Source organism: Panthera pardus, unplaced genomic scaffold (genome assembly GCF_024362965.1).
Source record: "Panthera pardus isolate Hobbes unplaced genomic scaffold, ASM2436296v1 HiC_scaffold_11, whole genome shotgun sequence".
Taxonomy (NCBI): domain Eukaryota; kingdom Metazoa; phylum Chordata; class Mammalia; order Carnivora; family Felidae; genus Panthera; species Panthera pardus.
The window spans coordinates 39,493,358-39,506,125 of record NW_026526666.1 but is presented as its reverse complement, the minus strand read 5'-3'; positions in this window follow the sequence as shown (position 1 = coordinate 39,506,125).

Genomic DNA, 12,768 nt, shown 5'->3' with positions numbered 1-12,768 from the left:
CCAAATGCCTACATGTAGCCTTACGGTGTGGCTCGGGCCTTTTACACTATGACTGTTGGGTTCCAAGAAGTGTCCCAATAGTGAATAATCCAAGCTACTCAGTCAGAAGAGGCAGACAGTAAAGAGGACTGGTCTCCATCTCTTGATGAGGGGACAAGATCTTATGCAGAAGTGCATGTAGCATAGAAGTTATCATTGAGGACACTTTTTGGACAATATAAACCTGCCATAATTCTCAAAGAATGATTCAGAAAATTTGAGACATTTCATGTAACATAGATACAGATATAGATAAATAGATATATAGATAGATACATACACACACCAGGAAACAAAAACCCAGTGATGAGACCAGGAGAAAAGCTATACTGCAAAGTTAGCAACTAATCTTTCTTGAAATTTTTTCCACAAAGGCTTGATGTGTTTGCCCCACTCTAAGATGATGAATTGATTCTGTTCACGGAAAGAAGCTTCTAAAATAGCTTCCAGTGATTCCTCCCTTATTTAATACTCTCATGTGAACGTGGGCTGGACCTACTGACTTACTTTTAATTAACAGAATATGGCCAGATTTGGATGCCATATGTGAGATCAGGTTTCAGAAAGACTGTGTCTTCTGTCTTTCTCACATAGTCCTTCTCTCACTCTCAATAGTTGTGACTGGAGCCAGCTGCCACGTTGTGAGCTGCCTAAGGAGAGACAATGTGGTGAAGATCTGACGTCTTCAGCCAATAGCCAGTAAGGACCTTAATTAAGGCCTGTCAATAGTCATGTGAACATGTGAGTGAACTTGAAAACTATTCCTGTTCCAATAGAGCCTTGAAACTGGGAGACAAAAAATGTTGTTGATCTATGTTGTTAAATTTTAAGGTAATTTGTAACATAGTAACAAATAACTCATATCATAACCAAATCTGAACTCATGGATTTAAACTGGTTAATGATTTTAATCTATTAAAATGCTTCACTTTATTAAAGCTCATACTGCCCCTTTGGGAAAAATGGGAACTTTTGTGCATAACTCTATTAGTCTTTGATAGTCTTGCAGATCATAATGACAAGGTTGGTTCCAGGCTTTCTCATACATTTCTTGTGCAAGTCCTGAGGTCAGTTATTCTCTGAGATGTCCTGAATCCTTTCTTATAACAGAAAAATAACATATTAAAAATGACATATCCTGATGACACAATCAGGATTTAAATTCCAGTCATTGTTACTAACTTGGTCGTTGTTTCTAGTCTCTTTCACCAGGTAGACTATGAAGAGAAACTACCTCATAAATGCCTATCGATAGTTAATTATAATTCTGGACTACATAATTTTATTGAATGTATATTACATGTATTTCCTTTCTTCTAAATTGAGGATCTCGTTCTCAAGTACACAGAGAATGATATAATTTGGCTATCCCATAATTACTCAGTTGCTTTATCTTATATTTAATGTCCATATACAACAAATACACAACACATAAATACAAATTTTGGAGTCTCTAAGGTCAAATGCTTGGATGGGAACCTCTGGAAACTATTGAGTTTTCCTATCTTCAAGTAGTATACATGTTCAAAACATTCTCAATTATGAGTAATAAATTATTTAAAAAAGACATCCTAGGGTGAATACTTAAGTCTCAATTATAGAGATTTAACATTTTTATTTTTTCTTGGTAGAGTGAACTACAAATGCTCTTGTTTAAACCTCTTTGCCTGTGTTATTTATAAACCCAGTGAAAACAGAGACTACCACTAGACTCTACATAATCACTAGCCTCTACACAATAATTAGAAATTATTTTTAAAAAGTAACCCACATGCTTTTTCTATAAGGTGATTCTAAATTACTTTTATTATGATTCTTGTAGTATCTTTCCAGTCCAGGTCTCAGCTTTATATTGTAGATCAAACTATCTTAGCTGTTTCCTAGCCAGTCCATCTGTTGATCCAACAATATGCTCAGTAAACTTCAGTAATGATAATAATGACAATAATAAGTACTATACACATCTACTGAGCATGTAACACTACTGTGCTGAGCATCATACATGCATTATCACATTTAATCCTTACAACCATGCTATGAGATGGATTCTGTTATCCTCATTTAAAGTGTGAAGAAACATAGCTACAGGAAATAACCTCCTGGGAACATAGTCAAGTTTGTTTTTCCTCTTGTATTATTCCAAGCATTTTCTATAAATATTTAGTGAGTGTCAGAAAGAAAGTTAGTAAGGAAAGGAGAAATAAAACTATTATATAAAGGGTAAACTGGATCAAATTATAACTTGAAAAACCAGGTTTTGGTCTAGATTCTGTAGAAAACAGAGCCTGAGACAGAGCTTACATAGTATGATTTTATTAGGAAGAGCAATGCCAATAACATACAAGAAGAAGGAGAAAAAAACCAAAAAGGAAAGAAAATGAATACAAAATGGTAATTGCTGAGCTGGCTACAAGTTCACAAGACAACATAACTATCTTTGGTCCTGGGGAAGATCTCTGAAAATGGCCTTGCCCAAGTGCTCTATGTGGGATCAGTTCTTTTAGAGGCAGAGAGGAAGAAGAGGAGTTTATTCTCTCTCCTCCTCCTTTCCCCTTAACTCTCACTGGACAATTTGCTTTGACTCCAAAGACCTTGCCTGTTGTGCCCTAGAGGTGGCAGCAGCCAGACCTTTTCCCATTGGCACCATTCAAGGCTAAAATCAGTGAGGGCAGGGCAGAACTTCTGAGGGTCAGGTTGTACTTGCACCGTGAGTTTAAGTGCAGAAGAGGCCAGCCCTCCCCTCGTGGAAGGCTGTGGTATTGGCTGAATTCACAGCAACGTGGCCTGTGTCTCTTTTCTCAGCCAGAGGCAGGGTCTGTAAAGCAGAAAGATTATAGAGAGGTGCGTAAACTGAGTAGGCGTATTACTGCCTTTTGGAGCCTGTGGATAACCAGTTAAGGAGTTGGTGGCAGCGACTCATAGGAGGTGAATGAACTGATAAACTGTGAGTGTGGAAACCGATTCTTTATCACCTAGCCCTGAATCCTCAGCGAAGTGCAATGCCCTGACATAGTAAATTCAAGAAATATTCATTGAACAAATACAAACACAATGATCTGTATTAGGGCCCATTTGACAAATATGTCATTTACGATTGTATGTACAATTGGTTCTTGTTATTCTCGATATTGTTCTATACCGGAAATACTGAATTAGCAAACATATTGCTCTTAGGGGGAATGCAGCGTTAGGTTCTTCCCAGCCTTTGGTCACAGCATTTTTGTCAACCAATCAGTTAAAATACTCATCTCTTGTCTGTTTCTGTGTAAAGTCACCTTATTTTATATATACTGCTGATTCATTAACCATGAACTCAGGAGCAATATCTCTATGACTCATGCCTGAAGAATGGTTAGTTAACACACACATATCTTCCTGTGTAAGGCACATCACAGCCTTCTTGTGCTTGGAAACACTACACAACACTTCAGCACTACGCTTGGGGGTCATTTTAAACAGCAAAATCAACAAAACCACAAAATTGTGAAAACAGCATGGCATTAAAGAAATTGCAAAAATTGTTTACAGTATGAGAGAGGAAACAAGGAGGCAGAATGTCCCCTTGTTTAGTTTAAGGTGGGATTGGATCTAAACTGGAAATGTACATGTTGGACAGCTTAAATTTTTACCCCTATTCTGCATGTCTGTGAATGATTAGAAAACCATCATGAGCATTGATTTTGTGATTACAAATAAATTTTAGCTAGTAGACAAGTTTGCAAATATAAAATCCACGAATAATGAGGATCAACTGTATGTGTATGTGCATACAGATTTTCCAATATAAATATTTTCAAGTAGAAATTTTGTTTCTATGTACAATTTATATTTGGGGGACCTTGAAAAGCAGTCTTCTAATTATTTTGCCAGAGTTTTGATTTTTCTTTTTAATTCCAACCGCTATTACTCTTTACTCAACTTTATTGAATAACTCTATTTTTATTCCTGACCGCTCCTTCAATTAAGAAAATCAATGAGTTTTAACCTTATCTTCGTGACGAGCTATGGTCTAGACTACTGGTCAGTTAAATTACAAACTCTCAGCATGGGTGTAAGCCTCACTATTTTCAAATAGTGATTAAGAAGTTCTCTAGATGATTCTAATGAGCAGCCAGGGTTAGGAACTCGGTTTAAACGCCAGCAAAGATACTGTGTTACATAAGGCAAGTTCTATCACATCTTCTGGAGTCAGTGTTTTCATATATAAAATGAATATACATCCCCTGCCTCATCAAATATGAGGATTAAATGAGTTATCATGTAAATTCTGGATCCAGAATAAAGCATTCAGTAAATAAATGTGTTTTTTTCATACAGAAAGGCCTGGCATATCTTTTTTCTGCCCCTACAGATTCATTTAATTTCAATAACTTTTTAATGTGAAAAAATACCATTCACCCCTCCATCTTTACAAAATAACATGCATTTTTACCTTAGAGTGATATTTAAGAATCATAGATGATTTTTGTAATCTTTACCTCCCACTCTAATCTTTCAGGTACCTTACCCACTACTTATATTGAATTTGCATCTGTTGGAGTTCTCAACAGATATCCCACATATTCCCATCTCCAAGTATTTGGTCAAGATATTTCCACTGCCTGCAGTGACTACCATCTTACAGTTGTCCACATAAAGCCAAACCCATATTTTAAGAACAATTCAAAACTACCTCATCCCCAAACCTGTTGTGTCTACTTCCTTATCATTCTATAGCCCCAAATAGTACTAACTTGTTCTCTTCTGCCATTCAGAGTGTTCTGTATGTTTTCCTGTTATGGCAATACCAGTTCGTCTTGTCTATTAACGGCTTGTGTGTGTCTAATAACTTTAGGGCTAGAATATGCACTCAATAGGGCAGGAACTTTAACTTTTGCTTTTACCCCATATCTATAAATGTGTCAAAAGGAGAAAAAAAGACTGATTTGTCTTTTCTGTTCTCATATTCAGGGGGAATGTTTTGCCCTCTGCTGAAGTGGAAGTCAGTATGAGAGAACATCAGGCCAGGGTTAAAGTAATCCCCATCCCCTTCCCAGCTGGATGTTGTCTTTCTGAAACAATTTTCCACTCTAATCTTGGAGGAGTCTCTTTTTAATAAGGAAGGCTGTTCCCTTACATAGGTATTCAATACATATTTATAAAAGGAATCAATGTGTAAATTATGCCCCTTTAAGTTAACTGTGATACGTTAATAACTATAAGGGACATGGAAACCAATTAAGATGATCACTCCTTAATATTTACATTATCAGAACTGTATTTCTGTTTAGTGTTAAGCAAATTAAGTTATGCCAGACAAAACTCAAAGTCAAGATGGATTATGTCTATTATTTCTCTTTAATTTACTCAGTCTGATGATTCTTTTACTCTGGAGAAGATTGATTTAGTCAGGGCTTGATCTTCATGAAGTCAAGTTAATTTTTTCCAAGCTACTATTATTTTTCAAGGTTATCATGTGTTTAAAATAACTCACATGCCGTGCTATAGTTCCTGTACTGTATATTCAATATAAATGCTGAATAGCATTATTCTGCACACATACAGTATGTTTTCCTAGAAATACTAACATAGGTTTTTTTAAGGCCTCTTAATTTAGGCTTGAATGCAAAGGATATATTATTTTGTCAACAGTTGATAACCCAGAAAAATAAATATATTAAAATGAATATCTGAAAATATTTGAGGATAGACACTTGCCTTAGTCCGTTCAGGGCTGCTGTAACAAAATACCAGACACTGAGCAGCATATAAAGAAAAGAAATTTATTTCTCACAGTTCTGGAGGTTAGGAAGCCCAAGATCGAGGTGCTGGCTGATTCAGTGTGTGGTGAGAACCCAGTTCCTAAACAGCTTTTTTTGTTTTTTTTTTTTTTTGCTATAATCTGACATGGTAGGAATGGTAAGTTATCTATCTGGGATCTCTTTATAAGGGCACAAATCCCATTCATTAAAGTTCTACTCTCCTGACCTAATCACCTCCCAAAGGCTCCACCTCCAAAATAATTCCCTTGGGGTTTAGGATTTCACACTTGAGCTTTGGAGGGGACATACGCATTCAATCCACAGCACACCCCAAAATATCTTAGACTATAAAATTAAAAGATAATAAGGCAGAAGAAAACATTTCAGTAAAATATTTATAAACTACCTGTATAAACTTATTTTACATATTGAGTACGTAATCTTATAAAATGCCTGTACTGTTTTAAATCTTTTATAATTTAGATAACGTGTTGACATAATTAGCCTAAGGGTGATATTTGAAATCAAAAATGATTTTTTTCTCAGGGCACCCGTGTGGCTCAGTGGGTTAAGGGTCTGACTTTGGCTCAGGCCATGATCTCACAGTTCGTGGGTTCCAGCTCCATGTTGGGCTCAGTGCTGACAGCTCGGAGCCTGGAGCCTGGTTTGGATTTTGTGTCTCCCTCTCTCTCTCTGGCCCTCCTGGTTCATGCTTTGTCTCTTTCTCAAAAATAAACAAACATTAAAAAATTTTTCATTAATAATTTTCTTCTCATAGAAGACAAGGACATTAGTTCTGTTTGCTATTTAACAGTTATAAAAAATAAACATTTTTATGTATCCTAATAACTTGTTTGTAACTGCATGAATTTAATAGATTTGATTTTAAGTCTAATTTACTGATTTAAAACTTAGAAGAGTACAGGGTATATAATCTGTTTAATTTATTGCTCTTCTTTTCCTTAGTTAGTAGACCTCTTCCCTTCAATGTGTCAATTCCTCCCGACCATTAAACTGGAAACAATTCTGAACAAAACTTGAGGATATTTCCAGATTCTTAATTTTTAAGTGGACCATCATCAAAATGGATGTTCTACAAATCCCACTCAGTATGTAGACAATTCTTTTGTCTCAGGGCCTATTAATAATATCAGTGGGTCTTAATATCTTATGCTCTACTTTAATAATTGAGCTTCTGTCTTTTCCTCCATTCATTTCATTATTGAACTACTAGTGATTATGTATCTAGTAGGTCAAACCATATGAAATTGCTGTTTTATATGTTAAAAGACAACTGAATATTTTCCATGTTAAATGGGCATGATAGTATAACATTCCTGGGTCTTCAAAGAAGGATCCTTCAATAAAGGATCAAGATCATAGTTCTTGATCTGAAGGAACTGAAATTCTGGTAAAGGAGACACATAATTATAATCTGAAACCCTAGTGATAGAAATAGAGTGTGAGAAAAACAAGTTTCATGCAATACAATCTGTGGGCATCTGCAGAGGTTTCCTGTAGAGCTTGACATGTTGATCTGGTACTATATATCCACCTTGCTATACCAGGACTCCCCTAATTCCCCATCACCCCTATATAGGCTTTCTCTAATCTCTTAGACCCCAATAGTAATGGTAATATCTAAACCATCTGTTTAGATATCTCCTCCATCAATTACCACTTGCTTAGAAAATGTAATAAAACTTTGAGAGTTAATTCACACCGTTAATACTCTCAAGGTGAAGTCATCCTACCTTGTGACTTTAAATATCACCTATTATCTACTAGCTTTCACATATAAACCCTACTCTAGATCTCTCTCAGGAACTCTAGAGTTCTATAACTCAACATCACCACATAGGTATCTATTGAATATCTTAAATTTTACACATGCAAAACTAAATTCAGATTCCTTTCCTTGATCCAGCTCCTCCCTCAGTCTGTCATCTTTTATTACATAGTAGCTTAAAACTTTCAGTTACTTATGCCTAAACATTACAGTCATTCCTGATTTCAATTTATCTTGTACCCAGCACGGAATTCATCAACATGTTTACTGCTTTGACCTTCCAAAATACATAGCATCTTACCATTGCTTAACTTGTTCACTACAACTACTCTGGTCTAAGCTACTGTTAATTCTTTCGCCTGAAATATTGCTTTTTAAAAAATGTTTATTCATTTTTGAGAGATGGAGTGCAAGTGGGGGAGGGTCAGAGAAAGAGGGAGACTGTGCTGACAGCACAGAGCCTGATGCAGGTCTCGAATTCATGAACTGTGAGATCATGTCCTGAGCCAAAGTTGGATGGCTTAACCACCTGAGGCACTGAGGTGTCCCTGAAATATTGCTTTTTAATTGGTATCTATGTTTTGCCCTGACCCTCCTATATTTTATTGTCAACAGAACAACAGGAGTTAACTTCTATCTCATTAGGTTAAAAAAAAAAAAAGTCTTTTCAATGGCCTATAAAAAAGGTGGCCCTGTGATTTATAATCCAAACTTGGACAATTTTTTTTCACTCTCTTTATATGGGTCTATATGATCTGTTCCCCTTCTATCTCTATGAACATATCTTCTAACATTCCAACTTCTTATGTTCTAATATACTGTTTTCCTTGATCTCTCAAACTTCCAAAGCAGGTCAAGCAAAGCTTCCTCCTGAAGTATTTGAATATTCTTGTTGTCTACAATGCTCTTCACCCATATATCCATATATCCTTTTCTTCACTTCCTTAGGTCTCTGAATGTCATTTTATCCTGTCCCCATGAATAAAGTAGAACTTTGAAGATAAATTATAGCTTAACTGCTCATATTAGGAAGAAAGTATGAACTCTGGAGCCAGACACTCTAAGTTCAAATCCCAGTTTGGCAACTTACATTTGAATGATCTCAGACAAGTTACTTAACTGTTCTGTGTCTCACTTTCCTTATATGTAACAATCAGACACAGAACAACTACGTCGTACATGATATAGACAGATGATAGTGAGATAGAAAGGTGGACAATGAGATGATAGCTAGATAGATAGACTTGTTATAGGGATTTGACCTCACTCAATTGTGAGAACTGGTTAAAAAGTGTCTGCAAGGTTGTTTTCACACCTGGAAGCTTAGTGCCAAAGTTTCCAAACCTCAGAACAGGCGGTCAAGAAGGAGAGATGGATATAAAATAGGGGGAGCAAGGACAAGCTTGAATCCACTATCAAGAGCTGGCAACTCTTGTTACCTCATTCTGATTGTATTCACGCTCACAGAAGAATCTGGCGTCTTCCGTTATAGAGCTAACCATGCGCTGATCCAGTAGCAGAGAAACTAAAGGAGGATCTAGGGAAAGTGGAACAGCTGCAGACACTCTATTGCCTCATACCTCAGGGATAAGTCATCGGATAAACCACATGTGTGAGTTACTAAGTGGCTGCTGTTTGATTTTTTTTCCTCCAAAACTTGCATAAGAATCTCTCTTGTGAACTCCCACTGACAGGAAGCATACCTGGAAGGGAATTCTGGAATTCAGCCTACTCAACACATTATAACAGATACATTATTCTCTTTGCTTCATGGGACAGTTTGAAAATTAAATGAGAAAATCCATGTACACTACAAAGACCAATATCCTATTATTATATATTATTAAATATTGTTATACATAATCTATATAATATATGAATCATAAAATTATGATGTTGTATATAATACAATATTATAGATTATGTGTCATCTAATACTATTGAATAATATATAAATATATATGTATATAGCTTAACCACATTAAAAACAATACTGTTCCTCTTAAAGACATTTAGTGGACCAAGAATCAAAACAGAATCCCCTAGTTTCACTTCTAGTTAATTCTTTATGTTTTCAGTTTACTGTGTTCCCTGTAAACAGCAGTTCTCATGATAGAGGAGATGTTTCAGAGAATAAGTCAAGTGAAGTTGTTCCATCATTCTATGGCGTCAATATATAGCATATTTATTTGATGTTTTATACTTCTCGATACCCTGATTTGTGATGCTCAAGCAGCGTGTGTGTGTGTGTGTGAATGCTGTGCTCTTCCATGTTGATTGGTGGTAAACTAATCAGTCCTTATGTTGCTTACATTTAATGAAGAAGATATTTTTAGAATAGAAGAGAAAAATAATGAGATAGTGACAGGGAATTTGTGTTGCTACTAGTGACATGGTCAACAAAAATCTCTTTTAATAGACAACATCTGAGCTGAGATGTGTAATTAAGAAGCAAATCATGAATTTATTTAAACAAAATACAATTTAAGAGGATGCAATGGCAAGTACAAGTAGCCTGAAGAATGCGATAAGTTGATTTCTTTAACCCAATATACTATCCTTCTTTTCTTAACGGCATTTTATTAATTTTCATTTCTAACAGTTTTTTTTTTTTTCTTTCTTCAACGTTCTCTATCTTCTTCCATTTAACCCTTCTTTTCTAATAGTTGTTTGCATTTCCTGCAAGGGTTCTCATAGTATACAGCTTGATTCAGACAGTTTTCTACTTCCTGAACTTTTAAACTTTTGAAAGAAATACATGCTTTAAATACTTTAAAATATTGGCTTAGTAAATGAATGTGCAGAGGAGGTTACAATTCTTTTTGTATGCATTCAAAATAGATATCACTAGTTTAATAGTATATATAGTAGTTTAATTTTATAAAAATTAAGAAAGCAAATTCTGAGACAGAATTCTTAAAATTATCTCTTGCCTGCCCATGTGACACATGTAAATGTTAACTTTTTAACATTAATGGATATTTTTATGCAGTCACTGGATACTTTCACATGTATTAAGATTACCACATGAAAGTAGAGTCTAACAGTCCCTTGAGAAAATATATCTGAGAATCTCATATATAATCATATTTTAGGTAGATTTCCTTCCCTATTGTTAAGTACTAACTACACTTCAAATGTTTAAATTATACAGGCATATATAACAAAGAATTTATATAAATTGCTTACCAGCAAAATCAATAACCACAAAAATAAAATCATCAAATAATATAAGGATTATACACACATACATACACACACATATGTACAGTGGCCCAGGAATTGTTCAATATGTGACTAATCATGATAGCTAACTAGGAAGGATGTGTCAAGAGTGACTGTACGAAAGGAAAATCTTTGCCTTTGGTCATCATTCTCCAAAAACCCAATAGTCCTATCAACTCTATTCTGAAAATTAATTCATTTAATTGTTTCTGGGAGATGTTCCAAAAATCAGAAACAAATGGTCTGTGAGACTATCATTTTTTTTCCTAGTGATAAAATTGGCTAATGTAATAATTTCAGTAAAAACTATAACAATAGCTACTTCTATTGAGCCTCAATATTTTGGGCTATGCATTGGATAAAGGTTAACAGTGACCTTATTTAATATTTATAAAATCTCTGTGACATAAAATGCTACTATTCCAATTTTACAGATGAGGAAATTGAAAGAAAGATAAAAAAGTTCAGCTATGTATCCATAACAAAGAATATTTGAACCCATTTTACCTGACTTTAGACCCTTGCCAGTTGTCTCCCTTATTCCAAAAAAATATATGTCCACTTGCACTAAGGAATTAAGTAATGATCCATGAAATAACTAACTACTTAAAGAATATTGGACATATTATGCATTTGTTTTATGTACCTATTAAGCAGTCTAAATAATTTTCTTAGAAGGTAAGAGAGACAGTAAAATTGAAGAACATCAGTTTAATGATATTAAAAGAAAGAGTTGGGAGGTTGTGGAGAGAGAGAGAGAAAGAAAAGGAGAAAGGAAAAGAGAAAATAAAAATAAAACAAATGTGTTGCCTGTAGATTCCAAAAATAGGGTATGGAACTATTACATTAAGTTATCAACCACTGTTCTACAGCAGAGTTTTTCCAAATGTAGGGTTGTTGTTGTTTTTTTAATTTTTTAATGTTTGTTTATTTTTGAGAGAGAAAAAGAGAGTGAGAGCAGGGAAGGGACAGAGAGAGAGACACACACAGAATCTGAAGCAGGCTCCAGGCTCTGAGCTGTTGGCACAGAGCCCAATGCGGGGCTCGAACTCACAAACAGTGAGCCAGGACTGAGCCGAAGTTGGACGCTTAACAGACTGAGCCAACCAGGTGCCCCCAAGTGTAGTTTTTATTTAAAACTCAGATTATAGGGATGCCTGGGTGGCTCAGCCGGTTAAGCATCTGACTCTTGCTTTTGGCTCAGGTCATCATCTCATGGTTCATGAGTTCAAACCGCATGCTTATTGGGCTCCACACTGACAGAATGGAGCAGAATGGAGCCTGTTTGGATCTCTCCCTCTCTCCCTTTCTCTCTGCCCCTTCTCTGCTGTTTGTTCTCGTTCTCTCTCTCTCTCTCTCTCTCTCTCTCTCAAAATAAACTTGGGTGGCTCAGTCATTTGAGCGTCCAGCTCTTGATTTCGGCTCAGGTCACGATTTCACAGTTCATGAGTTCCAGCCCCTCATCAGGCTCTGTGCTGACTGCAGAGCCTGCTTGGGATTCATTCATTTTCTTTCTTTCTTTCTTCTTTCTTTCTTTCTTTCTTTCTTTCTTTCTTTCTTTCTTTCTTTCTTTCTTTCCTTTCTTTCTTTCTTTCTCTCTCTCTCTCTCTCTCTCTCTCCTCCCCACTCATACTTGCTCTTTCTCTCAAAATAAATAAGCTTTAAAAAAATTAAAAAACTTAAAAAAAAAAAACTCAGATTGTAGAGTTTCATTTATATGTACTGAATCAGAATCTTTGAGGAGTTATGACAAGGATTATACATTCTTAATAAGCACCCCAGCTAAGTATGTGTGTGTGTATGTGTGCATGTGTGTGTGTGTATATATATAATTATATATAAATTCTCTATATATATGACATATATAATTTCACATTATATAATACATAATTTTATATGTTTATATATATTTATATACTATAAATATATAAATATATTTAAATATATTAATATATAAATGTATGTTTATATAGT